At 37.6% G+C, this 18,784-nt stretch overlaps 1 protein-coding gene across 1 annotated transcript in view; it reads left to right on the top strand.

The window, feature by feature from the left end:
- LOC139978065 (gamma-adducin-like) overlaps positions 1-11,971 on the top strand; it is a 37,870-nt gene extending 25,899 nt beyond the window's left edge. Inside the window, exons 14-18 of the mRNA XM_071988022.1 lie at positions 1,023-3,486; positions 3,736-3,930; positions 5,156-5,370; positions 9,992-10,070; positions 11,280-11,971. The gene's annotated coding sequence lies outside the window, so the exon portion shown is untranslated. The remainder of the gene's footprint in view (positions 1-1,022; positions 3,487-3,735; positions 3,931-5,155; positions 5,371-9,991; positions 10,071-11,279) is intronic.
- Positions 11,972-18,784: the final 6,813 nt, after the last annotated feature.

The raw sequence follows: 18,784 nt of genomic DNA, 5'->3' as shown, positions 1-18,784 counted from the left end.
ACGTAGGCACTGGCGTCTATACTAGTTGGAATGCTAATCTAGGCCTAATATGATATTCACTAGACAATTAACGTAAGTAAAGTAAGTCACTTTATATCTTCCGACAAAATACTAGACCTAGCTGGTTGGGCCTAATTACTTTCTGTTTAAGGCTAGCCTAGTACAGTTAGGCTAGGCCTAACTTAATTAGCCTAGGCCTAAATGTCTTTAAATTCCTACCAGGGTAGCCTACCATAGCCTAGGCTATGCCATCTAGCACTTAACAGTAACACATCCTAAAGAAACTAACTCGCAGCCGGACAAATTAGTTTAGGATGAAAGCTCTCTTTCTTTCCTTTTTTTTTTCCATCATGACAGGCAAGGCCGTTGGTTTCTTCTCCAACTTCTCAAGAATAAAAACAGTAGTTTCCTCCCTGAAATTATTTTCAGGGGTTGAAACCAACGTTTTCAGGGGAGGAAAGAAAGACGGCTTGGCTGTGGAAAGAATTAATTTAGGTATAGTGAAGCAACTGTACGTAGTAAATGTGTCTTGTGATTTAGGAGAGTTTGGTGAAAGAAAGGAACATATTTCAAAGAGACACTTGTACTTGTAGTAATTGAAGAAACTGGTAAATAGGAAAACAAGGAGAGGAACCAAGGAGGGCATACCTACTGTATAGGCTAAACTGTCTATGTTATTTCATTCCCACAATGAATGCCATACAAGCAAACAACCCATTACCACTATGAATTCCACGCATGTAAATTACCCCATGTTCGCATACAATCCTATGCAAACAATCCGGCCTATTCACAAACATTTTTTATCTTCCAATCACTGAACAGTTACACAAGGAAGATACCTGGTCACATTTTCTATTTTCATACTATCACAACTTTCTTTAGCTTTACTCTACAAGAATATGCAGTCAGAGCCTACAGAACAACAGTCTCCTCCCTTGAAAATAGTATGTTAGTTTCCTTAACCATGTTATTTTTCACCCTTAAACTTTACCTTTCTCCCTTTAAATCTTTTCTTACAGTTATTCCACTTACAACATCTATTCTTTCCACATAGCCTAGCCAATATGCCTCCCATGAAAAACCTTAGTTAACTCCCCTGGAAATGTTAGTTTCCAGTGAAAACGTACTTGACTCCCCTATGATGTAGGGGAGGTAAGTTACTCAACTTTTAAGTGGGAGGAAAATAACGTTGTTAGGGGAGGGAACAAATGGCCCCAGGCTAGGCCTACCACCAAATGAAAATGGGAAACCTAGGCTAGCCTACCAAAGCGAAGGCTAGATAGAGATGAGGACGAACTAGCCTATCCTAGGCTTCTTATACAAGCAATGGTACTTTGTAAAATGAAATTCTCAAGCAATTAGGCCTAGCTCTGTGGTCTAATTGATGTTAGTGACAGGCTTGGGGCGATTACATCTGAATGTAATCGATTACGATTACTTGAGAATGTATGATTACGATTACAGCCTAAAGTTGAAGTAATCGATTACGATTACATTGTAATGTAATCGTGATTACAATCATGATTACATTGTGGTTACTTGCACAATCCTCTGCATATCTGTTTAATATAACTCTCTGCCGGGAAATAGGGCAATGAAATAGGGCAAAGGAAGGGCATTTACAGTATATACGGACAAAATTGTGGAAGTATATCTACAATTCCTACCAGGCATTACACATTTATGCCTTAACACGTTTAAGATGTGTAACCCATAAGTCCAGTAAAATATACAATTTAAACAGACAAAGAGTAAACAGACAAATACTAAAGTAAAACAAATGAAGATTTTCATGCAGCACTATATTTTGTAAACTAATAGTTTCTGCATAGCAGCAAAACTAAAAACTCTTTTACATTATAACACCAAAATAAAACTAAACAGCTTTGATATGGGGCATTCCACAGTACATGGGACATGGAAGGCCAAAGTAAAAGTAAATTATTTTCATCGAAAAGTGGTCAACTCTGGTAAAGCAAATTCTGATCCACCAAAATACTTAATTTGCAGTGATTTTTTTTTAACAGAATAATTCAGGTGATAAAAATCCTTGAATATGGCGATCAAATCCCCAGTAATTTATGTTTATTGTGCTAGAGAATTCTAGAAGCAGGAACACTTCTTTGGTCACACTAAAAGCAAATAGTAAGAATTAGTTTTAATCATTTCTACTAATTTTGCCCTTCTCATTCAAATTTCACTGTAATCATAAATGTAATACGATTACGATTACTTTGCCCTTGTAATCGATTACGATTACTTTGTAATTACACAAAAGTAATCGATTACGATTACTTCAAAAAATGTAATCGATTATAATTGATTACGATTACTGATTACGATTACCCCAAGCCTGGTTAGTGATGGTTCAAGTATGGAGAAAACTCTCCATGAAAGCTGATGTTACCTAGCATAGGCAACTAAATTGATATACATGTATTAATTTGATCAACTAGCATAATTTTGACCTGACGCTAGGCTTAACAGTATTGGTCCAACTCTTGGCATATCTTTATCAGATCATACTGTAGCCTTCTTTTGATGCCTAAGGCATGATTTTATGGTCTGCAGAACTGTTTCACTGAAACTTTGATTATTATTAAACCGAATTCAAACTTTGCTAAGTCAACCTCTCATTGTTGAGTAATTGTCTTTAATTTGGTTTTTAATTTGAAAACATTGATTGAAAGTTGTGAGAAACACAACTCATGGTAAACACATATTAAGAGTATTGAGAGATAAGTACAAGATATAGTATCTCTGTCCTTGTTGATATAGAATATTATTACACAGGTGCTAGAAGTCATGGAAGCACATGAGGGTTTACCATGAATATACTAATATGTTGTTGGTACTTGTGTATTGGCTGAAAAGCCAGTTTTCATCTTTGCTAAGTGTACATGTTGTAGCTTAAGTGTCGGTCCTTATTTCACTTGTCAAGTTTCTCGTTTCAAGAATGATGATTATTTCAGACATTTTTCAATTTTCCAGTTCCTCATGAATGCTCTCCAAATTGTTTGGCTGATGAAATGTTCTCAAATTGTGTTGAATTCATTCCTTTCAATCAGCTTGACCATTATAGTGAACAATATACATCAAAGGAAGTTTTGGCATTTTACGAAGTACTCCATAGGTTTGATAGCAATGTCTAGTAAGGTTCATTAAAGAGTCATATTGCAAGTATTAAAAATAAACAGGCACTTAGTAACAAAAAGAGGTACAGTTTATTCATGTTTGTAAACATTCATCAAAAAGGTATCTGCATACGCAAACTGGAAGATGATCTTATGTAAAACTACTTTAAAAAAAATACTAACATTTATTTCACACCAAAGGTATATATATACTGTACATATTGCTTTGATATTTGTCTTTACAGCATTGCATTGGCCACACTGATTCACAAGGAGACTCCATGAACTGTGACTGTAACATCCTGCTGGAGGTCTGAGACATTGAAGATTCTGTAATGCTTCCGTTTGGGTATGCAGTTTACTATAGTAACACAGAAATATTTAAGCTCAGGTATTTGTTTCATTTATTTCTGCCATTAAACCACAATCATATACATTTGTTTATACATAGTTATATCAATGAGGCAGCAGTCAGGGTTGTTTAGGTAGTCAGGGGGAGGGAGGGGAGGAAGGGAGGGAGTGTATAAAAATGAGTCTAGTTGCAATGTCTATCTGCTTTCCAATATATGAAATCTTATCTTTTACAATACTGTCTCAGGTGAAAGAAGAAGATGAAGAAAATTGAAGGAAAATTGTGAGTCTTGGATGTCTGTAATGAAGCTGGATCAGGCTTAGAAGAAGTGGTTGAAAGATCATAATCTCCACCAAATACGAGAAGATCCTTCAAGCCTGTCCTCTACAGAGAGATCTGGAAGTGTTATCTGGAGGTGAATTAACAGAAATTGGAGAAAAAGTAAGATTCAAGGAAAACATCAGTGTGAGCCAGTATCATGAACATCAGTCTTGTCCTCTCAACAGTTGATTGTTGTCAAGATCATTTCTAAATGTAGGAGACACGCCTTAGCCTGTTGGAACCAGTCGGTATTTGGTGTGGTCTGTTTTTGTGCTAACTGTACGAGACACAGTGCCTTAGCCTATTGAAAAAGGTATTTGTTGTGGTCAGTTTTTGTGCTAAATGTACGAGACACAGTGCCTTAGCCTGTTGGAACAAGTTGGTATTTGGTGTGGTCAGTTTTTGTGCTAAATGTACGAGACACAGTGCCTTAGCCTGTTCGAACCAGTCGGTATTTGGTGTTGTCTGTTTTTGTGCTAAATGTATGAGACATGGTGCCTTAGCCTGTTGGATCCAGTCGGTATTTGATGTTGTTTTTTTTGTGCTAAACTACTATTCTTACAGAAAGGCTGAACAAGTTCCATGATATAGTTTGTACAGAGTAACACATTCCACTCATTCCAAGCAACCATGACAACACCAAAATGAAGCTAATTGGTGTTTTAGTTTATTGGCATGAGATACTAATTAATGTAGTCTGTTTTTGTGCTAAATTATTGAGACATGGTGCCTTAGTTTATTGGTATTAGTTTTTAATTAGAAATGTAGGAGACATTTTTGTGCTAAATGTATAAGACCTCAGCCTTAGCCTATTGGAACCAGTCGGTAGTTGGTGTGGTGTGTTTGTATTAAATTGATAAGTTCTGCCTTAGTTTATTGATATGAGTTGCTAATTAGTGTGGTCTGTTTTGTGCTAAATTAATGAGACCCCGGTGCCTTAGTTTGTTGGCATCATTTTGTAATTAGTAATTTGGTTGTCTTAAATTGATGATTGTTGCCTTAGATTGTTGGAAAGAGTTGCCAATTAGTGTGGTCTGGGTTGTGGTAAATTAAAAAGACAGTTGATTGTTGTCAAGATCAGAAAATTCAAAGATGAGCTGATTTGATGGAAAAACACCAGCTAAGCTGGAAAGCTGCAATATACAGTCAAGGTTAGTCATAAGAAAGAAAGGTTCATAAAAATGTAATATATATTTAATTATGTTTCCACCAGTAAAGTTTCAATCACAGCCTAAAATTTGTTGGAATTAGTTGCTAATTAGTGTTTAATGTTTTGTGCTAAATGTACGAGACTTACTTTGAAGAAAACTGGCTAATTTCTTTTGCATTCCTCTCCTTTCCTTAGGATTCTGTGGATTATGTTGGCCAACAGTTAGCTTTTTGACATAGCGCCACCCCATCATCCTTCTCTCTATGACTTACTCGCCATTTACAAAACGTACGCGTCCTTGGATACCAACACAACGCTGCCGAGTACACTTTCGATTCATAGTGTGTCTCTTCAAAAGGAGTTCCTATTCTTTCTGTCCGCCGTCTTAGGCTGGAGACTAATTCTTTCTGGTAAGTGAAGTTTATGATCAATTTCATTGTATAGAAGCCATTTAAAACCCGTAGGAAGGGGCTGTTTTGCCAATATGACAACCCCTTACCCACCTATAACCGCCCCCCTAGTCGAAAACCTAAGCCTCTCTGATTTTGACATAGACATTAATGACTGGATCCCTGTACAAAAATAGCCAAAAAAGACAACGTCCAATCTACGTTGAAATAAACCCATCTCCTAACTCCAAACCAACCACCAAAAAGTCCGCTCAAACAATCATTGTATCAGGAATCTTACCAGAACTATCAAAAAACCCAATAAACACTTGCTAAACTAATCAATGAAGAAAAACCAAATGCCATGATCTCAAATATAAACCGTCTTCGTAGTAACGACATCCTAATCACCCCCATGACCCTAAATCTGCAAATATCCTCCTGAAACCATGGACTCAAAAGACTAAACTAGGCAACCCCAAACCAAGAATCCCAAAAAAAGTATGACAAAGAAACTTCTCCGTAGTAGCCTGTGGCATAAACCCTGAAATTCAAATCAAAGATATTGAACAAGAACTCAAAGACCAAGAATACACCCCAATACAAACTAAAAGACTCACTAGTCATGCCACAAACAATACAACTTGGAAAGTAAAAATGACGTTTGAAGAACAAGAGCCTCAACAATCCCTAATCAAACAAGGTTTCTACTTAGGATACTCTAAACACAAAACAGAAGAATACCACGAACCCCCCCAAATCACTCAATGTTTCAAATGTCAACTTTTTGGACACACCCACCATACTTGCAAAAATCAAACCATATGTCTCAGATGTGGCGAAAACCACAGAGTTAAAGACTGTCCCAAACCAAAAGAAAACCCAAAATGTGCCAATTGCTCAGGGACTCATGTCGCCCTTTACAAAGGATGCCCAAAATTTAAAGAAGCTAAAACTGAAAATAATAACAAACAACAAGAACAAAGAACCTACGCAAATGTAACCAATTTTACCCCTAAAATTGAAATAACAAATAAAATCGTCACTGAAAAAAAACTTAATATCGCAACCTTTGTAATTGAATTAGTACAATACACCTTCCAAAAAGCCAACATTAATATTAAATCTGAAGACCTTGCCAGTTACGCCACCGTGTTAGCACTAAAACACCTAAACTTAAATATCCCAGAAACTGTAATTATGGAACGTCTCCACCATCCTTCAATATTTAGCCCCCCTCAATCACCTACATGACAAGCACACTCCCTCCTTCGGTCAAGTTCCTCCACCTAAACATCAACAGTATCCTTCCAAAATTAAGCCTCCTACTTACTATGTTCGCCAACCACTCCCCGGATATCATTTCGTTAAACGAAACTAAACTAAATAAAAATTCCCACCTTAGCATCCCTGGTTACCAAACTTTCAGACGCAATATCTCTCGCTCTATGGGAGGAGTACTTATTGCTGAAAAAAACAACCTCAAAGCCACCCTCCTCCCAAACAAACCCAAACAATTGAAATTGTACTCGAAAGAGACAATAAACCTCTCCACATTATTAGCTATTATAGTCCCCAAATGAGCCCATATCCACAATCAAAAAAATTTCTAATAAAAATACAATACTACTAGGAGATTTAAATGCCCACCACATCATTTTTGGTAGCACCAAAATATCTGAAAAAGGCATATCCCTCTTAGAAATATGTGATAAACACAACTTAACAATAATTAACCAAAATACCAAAACTAGGATAAACCCAATAAACAATAATACTGAACTACTTGACTACGCCATAACCTCAAACCACCTTGCAACTAAAACTCATTCGATTCAAATCCTAGAAGATGACCTAATCAGTGACCATTTTCCACTCCTTTTTGAGCTAGACATAAACCTCAGTCGCATCCAAAATAACGAATTAACGTATAATTACAATAAAACAGACTGGACATCATTTAAAAAGGGATCATAACAAACAACACTATTGCCAATTACCACAACAACAAGCTAAATTACATTGGCATATATTGTGACAGCATTGCCCAACATATCTTTAATACTTTCAAACAACACTGCCCATTAAAAACAAAACAGAAATCCAAAACTAAATAGGAATATTCTTACACTAAATAACTCAGACGTCGCCTACATAGAACCTATATGATCTCCCCAGATCCAACTCTAAAAACCTAAATTAACCAACCTAAAAAAACAAATAAATAGACAAATATCGGCAGTCGACCAAAACCGAATCCAAAACAAATGCGATTCAATCATTAATGACAAAAACCCAAAACACTTTTGGAAAAATTAAAAAAATATCATAAACCCATTACAACCCAAACACAGGTAATACAGACGAATGCCTTAGAGATAAAGTAGGTAACCTCATCACAAAAACTTAAGACCGAATAAAGCTTAGTGAATCATACTTGAAAACTATATTCAATATCTTAGATGGCCCTCCATACGATAACAGATTCCAACACAAAATAGACCGTACAATTATCTCTAATGCAACCAGCTTTATCCCCAACTTCTAAGGATGTCTCAACAAAAACATCCCTCTACTCAAAGAAATAGATATAAATGATTGGTATAGTGCCACTGAATATGCAAAAATGCCTCCTCCCCTGGTCTTGACAACATAAATGACCTAATGCTAAAAGATTCCCCTCCGTCGGCCTCCGATATTCATTAACTCTCATATTTTACCATTATTTAACAAACTCCTTAGACTGGGTCATTTCCCAACCCTGTGGAAATCCGCCAAAATGATTTTAATACCGAAATAAGTAAAGACACACCAAAATTCAAAACTATCAACCAATTAGTCTCCTACCAGCCTTAGGTAAGATTTTCGAAAGAATTATAGATAACCGCACCAGAAACCACCTTGAGCAAATTAATCACTTTGCCAGTATCAGTCAGGCTAATTCCGCGCACACAAATCTACAATAAACCAAACTTTCCACCTTTCCAAAGAAAGCATCGGCTTCATAAAAAAACATGATACCACTGCCCTCTTCCTTGATGCCGAAAAGGCGTTCAACAAAACTTGGCACAACGGCATAAGAATTTAACTACTTAACTTTAATCTCCCCTCCAATTACACCAGACTTCTTTCCTCTTTCTTTAGTGAGCGCAATGCCAAAATATGCTACAAAAACCAACAATCAAAACCTATTCCACTTGGTGCAGGTACTCCACAGGGCGCTGTTCTCAGCCCCCTCCCCTGCACCCTATTTGTTAATGATTTGAACATCCCCCCTCTATCTGAATGCAACTATAGTGAGTACACTGACGACATAGCCATTTGGAGCACCAGTAAAAATATCTATGTGACGGAACTAAATATTAAAAGAGCAATTACACATCTCGAAAATTGGTGCTCAATGTGGAGAACAAAAATATATCCCTCAAAATCTAACCTAGCCAATTTCTCCATAATAAACTCAAAGTACCATAACCATATTTCCAAAATTAATCTTTTCAACACCTCAATCACTGCTACTCCTAATGCAACCTTCCTTGGTACCACTTTCGATAGCAAATTATCGTTTAATCTACTTTGTAACAGAACTGCAGGACGCTGCTGGTTCCAACTTAAATCCATTCAAATCCTCTCACACAAATATAACTTCCCTCCAAAAACAATTATCCAAATCTATAAATCCAAAGTAAAACCGATTCTCAGTTACGGGAGAATCTCCCTGCTTACCATCTCTAATCCCAACAAACAAATTTTAAACAGAATCCACACCACAGCTTATCGACTCGCACTCAAAATCCCTACCTATATTGCTACTTTGTACGTTCTCCGTGCAGGAAACAAAATCTACTTTCACCCGACTTGAAGAATTCAACACCAAGTTATACAAAAACAACCTCGAGAACGACCCTTTGATTGAAGACCTCCCCCTGAAATACAGAGTCGCAACAACTCACTACCCAAAAACCAAACCCTTTCTGTATTCACAATTGTTACTACTTAAAGTCTCATTCCATTAAAAAAATCCTTTCCTTAATGGGTCTAGGCCCAAGTATACTTATATATACAGATTATATTGTTACCAAACAATAGAAACCACAACCACTCCCTACCCAAACAATAGAAACCACTCCGTCTCTCAGTACTTAAAAAATTCCTCTCCTTTAGAAATCCCTCCCTAATTGACTCTTCGACTCTGACCTCGGGTATCATTATGGCTATCCTGTCCTATGTAAATATATAAGACTTCATTTACCAGCAATTCCTTGACTGAACATAGACAACCTCTCCAAGAAAAAAAAAAAAATGTCTATTCTATAAAAACAAACTTATTATCCCCCGTAGGACCTCTCGCCAGGTCGACCAGGGGTTAAACTCCTTTTGTTTTGATATCAACAACAACAAAAACAAAACTTTTACGCGAATTAAAAAAAAAGGTAACTAATTTCATTTATTTCATTTCATTTATTGATTTTTGTTCTATTTTAACATAAGTATGACATATGACATAGAAGGAGATAAGAAACAAAACTTGTGAAAGGAAGTGTACTAAAAAAAACCTATAGGGCTTGTCGGGTAGTGACACTCCCTAAACACTTAATGTGGAAGACATCATGATTAGATTTTGGTTTCATTTAATCAATAGGTGGAGGTAGAGGAATTGGACACTCTTGCACAAGATATCAACGGCTTGAAGTACTCTGCTCAGGTGGCCTCCATTCTAGGTATGTACTTAATAATAATATAATAATAATCATAATAATAATATAATATTCAATTTACTGTGTTTGGAAAGAAACTTTTTGCTGCTTTGGATGAAGATTAAGGATTCTTGTTTTTCAAAAGGCAAAATGCAAGATGGACTATATATGAAAGGATGAATACCAAAAAATTAAGAAAAGAAATTGGGTGGGGGGAGGGGGAATCAGGCAGAGACCATCATGTTACTACCCTGTTAATTTTGTGTAGGACCCTGGTTAATTTAAAAGGAAGAAATCCCTTTAGTACCCTTGAGTTTCTGAAAGGGTTCTTCTTTGGGATAACGGTGGAGAGACATGTCGATGTTATCTTTTGGGTCTGATCGTCAGGAAAATGCAGATTAAACTGCCGTGTCCATTTGGAACCTGGGAATTGAACCCTGCTACTGGAACAAATGTATTCCATCAGAGCATAGACAATGATTCAGAGAAATATGGCCTTTATATTAATAATCTGTTGTTTTCTTTCCCAAATTTTTCTTTTTGGTTAAACAATGAGTGAAAAGATTCATTCGGTTGGAAGCAGCACCGTCCCTTTTCACACCTTTTTTTTTTTGGGGGGGGGGGGTGTGGGAAGAGACCTATTAGCCCTTAGGGTCTGAAAATATTACAATAGGATTATTGTGGTGGACAGGACAGACAACAGTTATTTTTGCTTGTAGCTGAATGTATGATGTCCAGGGATCACAAGGAAGTATCAAAAGCCCGATCAAAACTGCCGTTTTTTGTACTATCGAAATTTGTCAGAATAAAGAAATTGAAAGCAAAAACATAAAGAGTTTATCTGGCCTTGTAGACTGTGATTGAACCAGTCTCTGTCATCTACAAATAATAGAAAGTGGGTATCCATTTCTGTTTGTGACAGCAATAACAAAAAATGACTGCAAATTAACAAGTTTTTGTAAACTTTCTCTATTCAGGGATTCGAATTCCAAATTCCACTCGAATATACCCCCCCTACTTATGAACTGTCACGTAGCTCAAGGTGACAAAGTTACTACAAAGATGAGAATAGGCCATAGGTGGTTCCTAATTCAATGACATTTCTCACAGTTAATTGAATTGACTTCCCCCACCCTCCGGATTATCCTCACCCATAGCAAATACCCTCCACTCAAGAATACTTAAAAAAAAAAACCATGGCTTACCAAGAACCTCTCTGCGTTCATTTTTCAGATTCCAGTGAACCTTCCATCAGCAAAGGAATGGCGCAACTCGGTCTGAAGGACAATCGACCGCTGGCGGAATGGCTTGACCGGTACAACGCCAACCAGCCGGACCTGGCCGCCAAGCCCAACTTCACCACATTTCCACTGGACTTTAAGCCGTCACCGTGCAAACCGCTCTTCTTTGACATAGCTCTGAACCATATAGAGTTACCCTCCTTGGACGAGAAACTGGAACAGAATAAATCGTCCCCGCAAGGGGGTCTGGGTGGGTTCCTGCGTGGATGGTGGAGCGGTGGTGAAAAGTAACTCTCGATTTGCCACGATGTCGGAAAAAGGATTTTGGAAAAAAGGTCTTTTGTATACATAAGCCGGTAGTATTTGGGAGGGCTCTCACTCTTCTCCTGCATGTGCTGTAATCATCTTTTATTTAAGTTTTATTTGATTTGATTTCTTTTTTTTTAGTATAGAAAACTACACCTTGTTGCAATGCAAACACAAAGATGGGGGAAGGCCAAAAAGAATAACACTCACTTTTTTAACGTGGCTTGGCAAACAAAATTTGAAGAATATTCAAAATGGGAATTGGAATTTTATATATTTTGGATTTGGTGTTTGTGTGTTTATCTTGTTTAGAGAAAAAGAAGAAAAAGACAGCATCTTTATTTGATGGGGCTTTAAAGTTTTAAAAATGGGTTTCGGTTGTTGATTTCTTGGTCTACAAACATTGTGGTGCTTGACTGACTGACACTTTATGGGGGGATGTTAAGGTGACTGAATTTAATATTGGCAGGAGTTATGGATGGTAGTTGGAAGGACCAGGGGTGGGGGGGGGGGGTGGTGAGGCGAAGGATAGAGAAGGAGAAATGAAAGTGAAGAGGGAGAATCTTTGAATTGAATTTTCAGTTTGCAGTAGCACAGGTTTACTGATAAGGCTATATTTAAAGAAACTTTCAATAATGCACTCTTCGTGTATATAATTTGGGGTGTGGTAGTCGGAACGGGGGGGGGGGTGTGTGTGTGTGTGTAATTGAGACAGCAATGAAAGGGAGCAACCTTTCCACATATATGTTGTTTGTGCTATGGTAGTATCGTTTCCTTTTTCAAACTGGAGGGCAAAAATGTAAAAATTAAGTTATCTAGAATTAATTCAAAATCAGGTTTAGTTAATAAATGAAAGTTAAAGACAATTTTATTGATGGTAGCAGGGGTGCCATGGTATTGTAAACTGAATCATCAATCAGCCATGGAAGGCCAACTCCTTTTTGTTGGGAAATTGTCGTCAAGCAAACCTATGGATTCAAGCCCTGTCTGGCTAAAGTAAGATGGGGTTATTATTTTTATCTAGGAGAAATCAATTCTTTTTCCCCTCACGTTGAAATGGTCTTCCAAATTTAAAAAAAAAAATGTCCAAAAAGAATGTACTGGTGTGAATTGGATAGCTACCTGGTGTGAAGTAAAAAGGCCATAGGCTTATCCCATATGTACATGTGACTGCTTAGTATCATTAAATAACTGCCCGCCAGGCTGATATTATAATAATAGAAACATTATAGAAAATAACTGTCTGTTGTCAACCAACCATCTCAATAGTAGATGCAGGTATCACTAAGAATGTTTATGAAATATGTATTGCATGTGTTGATTAGTATTTGCATAATAATTTGATGAGGGATAACCTGTGTCTGGACAGGTAGTTGAAGGGTATTAACTGTGGTGGGAGGGATGAAGGTATATCCTGTCCATGAACTGATTTGTCATTAAAAAAAAAGACGTCATTTCAAAGTATCACTCTTATTTTTTTCCTTTTTTTTCTTCCTTTTACATGAGTATTGTAAAAGGAAAAGCAGAGGTTGAATTTGAGCCAGGGACCTTGAGATGCAAAAGCAAAAGTCTTTACCACTAGACCCATTAGGTGGGCCTCTGGTTTTTAAAGCTTTACAAATATTTAAAGATCCTGCTGTGTGGACTTCGTTTTTATAAAACATTTTCTCCACTACTACTCCTCCCCCGACTAGCTAGTCAGGGGGGAAGGGGTGGCGGCGAACTCCACTTGTCCGCGCCTTTACCTTGTCAGGGGGAGGGGGCGGCGACCTCACCTTGTCCACACCTTCACCCCCTCTCACCTCTCACCTTGGTACTCACCTTACCCACCTGTCAGGAGGAGGGGGACCGCCCACCTTTGGGATTCACCTTATCCACTTGTCAGAACTCCTTTTTTAAATACTCACCTGGGACTTGAACCGATGCAATCCAAACCAATCGCTTACTGAACGATGGAATAACCAATTACACCATTTCGGTTCCCTCTGGAGAAACTTCGTTTCTTATATTTATACTTCCACTCCCTCCAGAGGGTTGAAAAGTAAAAGGCTCTGTCTGGACATGAACCACAGACATGGTGCTCTGTCTGGGAATCGAACCGGAGACATGGAGTTTGTCTGTCTCTCCAGTCCAGAGCACTACCAACTGCGCCACAAGAACTGTTGAGAATTAATGCTCGTTTCTAATATTTAAACTTCAGAGTCCAGAATGGAATCAGTAAAGAGCAAAATATAAAATGCTCTGTCTGGGGTTTGAACCGGAGACATGGAGTTTGTCTGTCTCTCCAGTCCAGAGCACTACCAACTGCGCCACTAGAACTGTTGAGAATTAATGCTCGTTTCTAATATTTAAACTTCATAGTCCAGAATGAAATCAGTAAAGGAGCAAAAATATAAAATGCTCTGTCTGGGGTTCGAACCGGAGACATGGAGTTTGTCTGTCTCTCCAGTCCAGAGCACTACCAACTGCGCCACTAGAACTGTTGAGAATTAATGCTCGTTTCTAATATTTAAACTTCAAAGTCCAGAATGGAATCAGTAAAAGAGCAAAATATAAAATGCTCTGTCTGGGGTTCGACCGGAGACATGGAGTTTGTCTGTCTCTCCAGTCCAGAGCACTACCAACTGCGCCACTAGAACTGTTGAGAATTAATGCTCGTTTCTAATATTTAAACTTCATAGTCCAGAATGAAATCAGTAAAAGAGCAAAATATAAAATGCTCTGTCTGGGGATCGAACCGGAGACATGGAGTTTGTCTGTCTCTCCAGTCCAGAGCACTACCAACTGCGCCACTAGAACTGTTGAGAATTAATGCTCGTTTCTAATATTTAAACTTCATAGTCCAGAATGAAATCAGTAAAAGAGCAAAATATAAAATGCTCTGTCTGGGGTTCGAACCGGAGACATGGAGTTTGTCTGTCTCTCCAGTCCAGAGCACTACCAACTGCGCCACTAGAACTGTTGAGAATTAATGCTCGTTTCTAATAGTTAAACTTCAGAGTCCAGAATGGAATCAGTAAAAGAGCAAAAATATAAATGCTCTGTCTGGGGTTCGAACCGGAGACATGGAGTTTGTCTGTCTCTCCAGTCCAGAGCACTACCAACTGCGCCACTAGAACTGTTGAGAATTAATGCTCGTTTCTAATATTTAAACTTCAAAGTCAAGAATGGAATCAGTAAAAGAGCAAAAATATAAAATGCTCTGTCTGGGGTTCGAACCGGAGACATGGAGTTTGTCTGTCTCTCCAGTCCAGAGCACTACCAACTGCGCCACGAGAACTGTTGAGATTTAATACTCGTTTCTAATATTTAATCTTCACAACATTAGAAGGCAAATAAATAGAAAATCAAATGCATCCTCTGGTGTTTGAATTCAAGACAAGGAGTATGTCTCAATTTTTTTTTTCAGTTTATTGACAATTTCATTGTAAAAAACAATAATAAATATGCAAAATTATACAACATAACAACTTCGCCACAGTAACTGTTAATTGAGAAATGATAGGCTTTTCTAATATTTTAACTGCAAAATGAGGAAAAGAAATACCAAAACAATACATCCTCTGGGAGTTGAATTCTAGACAGAGAGTTTGTCTTACTTTCTATGTACATAACACTATCCACAGTAACTGTTTAGAAATAATTATTAGTTATTTGATTTGATTTATTTTGTTTTTTCACGTGCAAATATACAATGTGAAAGGAAGTCTTCTATAAAGCATACAATAGCTTAACAATGTAGAAGACTGGTCAGAAAAGCATTATTTGGACAATTGCTTCTCATCTAGCAAAAACATATCCCTAACAAACAGTAAACCGGCGTCGTAAAAGCTTTTTGTCATAAACAATGGTATTATCAATTCTAATAAAATTATTAGGGATTTGCACACCCAATTTCCGATGGTTTCTTAAAGGTAGCTAAGCTTACTCAAAACCATACAAATTTGTTCAATGAAGGTATTTTTAAATGCAGGAAATATCCTGGTCATGAAAATTATAATTAAAAAGCAACTCTCTACCGGACGGCGACAGAGAGGAATGAAATAAAAGAGCTTCCAATACCCCGTGTTGGCATTAATACAATAACGCTTGACCCAAGAGGTTTTGAGAGCACCAACAAAGCTGTGAACAAATATTTTTTTAAAACCCCCCTTTTCATAACCCAATGGGGTTATACATAGTAATTTTCCTTACTTTATCAGTTTTCCCGTTCGAAATAAATCAAAAATAGTACTTTGGATCTTATCAATAAAATCTTTTGGAGGGCTAGGCAGATTCCTTTGGGACCACGTATCTCCCGCACGGAAGCAGATATGGACCTGGGAGTTGCAAATTTGGGCTCCTGAGCATCGGTTACCCCCTGTTACGTCATTTGGGCGAAATCGATTTTGGATCGATTTTTGGTCAGTTTTGGCAAAACTGCAAATCAGGTTTTTTGCCCCCCACGCCCCAACACAGCACCTAATTCCAAAATAAACTTCAGATTCGTAATCAGCGTGTCACGAACTACCAGAAAAGATACACATTTATCGCTTTTGCGACAATTTTTTTTTTCACCTCAAAGAAAAGTAAGACCGAAAAACTTTTACGACGAACAAAGGTTATAAAACCTTTTGTTGTCCCTAAAAGTTCTTCGGTTTTCTATTGTTCCTCTGAAGTTGCAAACTGAGCGAAATAAGTGTCATAAGAGGGTGCACGACGCATCTTGCCAGTGATACGTGATTTCAAAACAGTCAAATAAAACCTTTGTTTGTCATCTTGAGTTTTATCTTGACATTTATGAATAAATGGGTCAATTTTGGCAAAAAACTGTTAGAGGTACGTACCCCTTACGGTTTTTTTAGGTGCAAAAACTTTTTGTCGCAAAGGCGATAAATGTGTATCTTATTCGCGACACGCTGATTACGAATCTGAAGTTTATTTTGGAATTAGGGGTAATGGTCGAGGGGGGCGAGGATGGTCTGTGGGGGCGCTTTCGACACTATCTAAGCGGAGCGCCACCACGGGTAGGCGCGGAGCGTAGAGAAATTTTTCAATAAAGATGCTCCCTAGATCGCCGGAAATGACCCTTTCCGGGCCTTGCTAATATGCAGATAAATGAAGAATAAATAGGTGTCATCGCCAAAAAAATGTGACAAATGTCAATAGGTAGATGAGAGCGCATTAAAAACGTCAATAATCGCATATAAATAAAAAGTGGTAAAAAGCTGAAAAGGGCGCCAGCAGTCCATTTGAGTCCGTCAGGGGGGCATCCGCCCCCCTGACTGTATGGACGCTCCGCCACTGCCAGATAGACCACCCAAACCCCCCTCCCCCTTCCATGGTACGCCATTTGACGCAAGAATAACACACCCTCAATGCAACCTACAGCTAATGGACACTTTCGTGGTATGATTATAGTCCCCCAAATGAGCCCATATCCACCGATATAATTAAAAAAATGTTCTAATAAAAATAAAAAAACTCCTAGTAAATGCCCACCACAATATTTTTTTCTGAAAAAGGCAAGTCTCTCTTAGAAATATGTGATAAATACAACTTAACGATAATTAACCAAAATACCAAACCTAGGATGAACTCAATAAACAATATTACAGAACTACTTGACTACCCATATAACCTCAAATCACCTCGCAACTAAAACACATTCGATACAAATCCTAGAAGATGACTAAATCAGTGACCATTTTCCACTCGTTTTTGAGCTAGACATAAACCTCAACTGCATGCCAAATAACGAATTGACGTATAATTAAAATAAAACAGACTCCCAAAATACAACAACCAAAACAACGAGCTAAATTACATCGACAATTACTGTGACAGCGTTGCCCATCATATCTTCTATACTTTCAAAAGACACTGTCCCTTAAAAACAAAACAGAAAACGAAAACTAAATAAGAATATTCTTACACTTATGAAACTCAGACGTCGCCTACGTAGAACTTATATCATCTCCCGAGACCCAACTCTAAAAACCCAAATTAACCAACTTAAATAGCAATAAACAGACAAATATTGGCGGATGAACAAAAGCGCGTCCAAAACAACTGCGATTTAATCATTAATGATAAAAACCAGAAACACTTTTGGAAAAGTTAAAAAAAAAATCATTAACCCCATTACAACACCAAACACAGGTAAAACAGACCAAGGCCTTAGATTAGAGATAACGTAGGTAACCTCATCACAAAAACTCAAGACCAAATAAAGCTAATTGAATCGTACTTTGAAAGTATATTCAATATCTACGATGGCCCCCCATACGATATCAGCTGTAAACACGAAATAGACCGTACAATTATCAGTAATGCAACCAGCTTTAACACCAACCCATTAGGATGTCTCAACAAAAAACATCCCTCTGCTCAATAAAATAGATATCAACAATTGGTATAGTGCAACTAAAACATGCATCCTCCACTGGTCCTGACAACATAAATGACCAAATGCCTAAAAACTCCCCTCCGATATTCATTAACTCTCATATTTTCCCACTATTTAACGAACTCCTTACACTGGGTTATTTCCCAATCCCATGGAAATCCGCCAAAAAGATTTTAATACCGAAACTAAGTAAAGACCGCACCAAAATTCAAAACTATCGACCAGTTAGTCTCCTCCCAGCCTTAGGTAAGATTTTCGAAAGAATTATAGATAACCGAACCATAACCCACCTAGAGCAAATTAATCACCTTTCCCCGTATCAATCGGGCTAATTCCGCCCACACAAATCTACAATAAACCAAACTTTCTGCTTATCTTATTTTTTTAGCCTCTGAAGAAGATTCTGCTAGGATCGAAACTTTTACACATTCTATTACACAGGCTCTCTAGTGGATAAGCAGTTTGCTAACAGTTTTATTTTATTTTCATTCTGCTTATCTTTTAGGCAGAACAAAGGTTTGTGAATCCTTTGTTCGTTTTAAAAGTATTTTTTCGAGTTTCTATTGTTCCTCTGAAGTTGCAAACTGACCAAAAAAGAGGCCGATAGAGAGCGCTCGACGCGTCTTGCCAGTCATACGTTATTTTAAAGCAGTCAAATCAAACCTTTCTTATTCATAAATGTTCTCCAGTTTCACGGTGTTGTTTCCTCGGAAATTGTATGCTAAGCGATAGAAGTGTTCAATGTTTTAATCGTAATTTTTTCTTCAAAAATGGAACGGAGGGTGATAAAAAATACTGCCTGA

The sequence above is a fragment of the Apostichopus japonicus genome, chromosome 12 (genome assembly GCF_037975245.1).
Source record: "Apostichopus japonicus isolate 1M-3 chromosome 12, ASM3797524v1, whole genome shotgun sequence".
Lineage (NCBI taxonomy): Eukaryota > Metazoa > Echinodermata > Holothuroidea > Aspidochirotida > Stichopodidae > Apostichopus > Apostichopus japonicus.
Note: the sequence above shows the minus strand (reverse complement) of the source record. Positions and strands in the feature narration are given on the sequence as shown.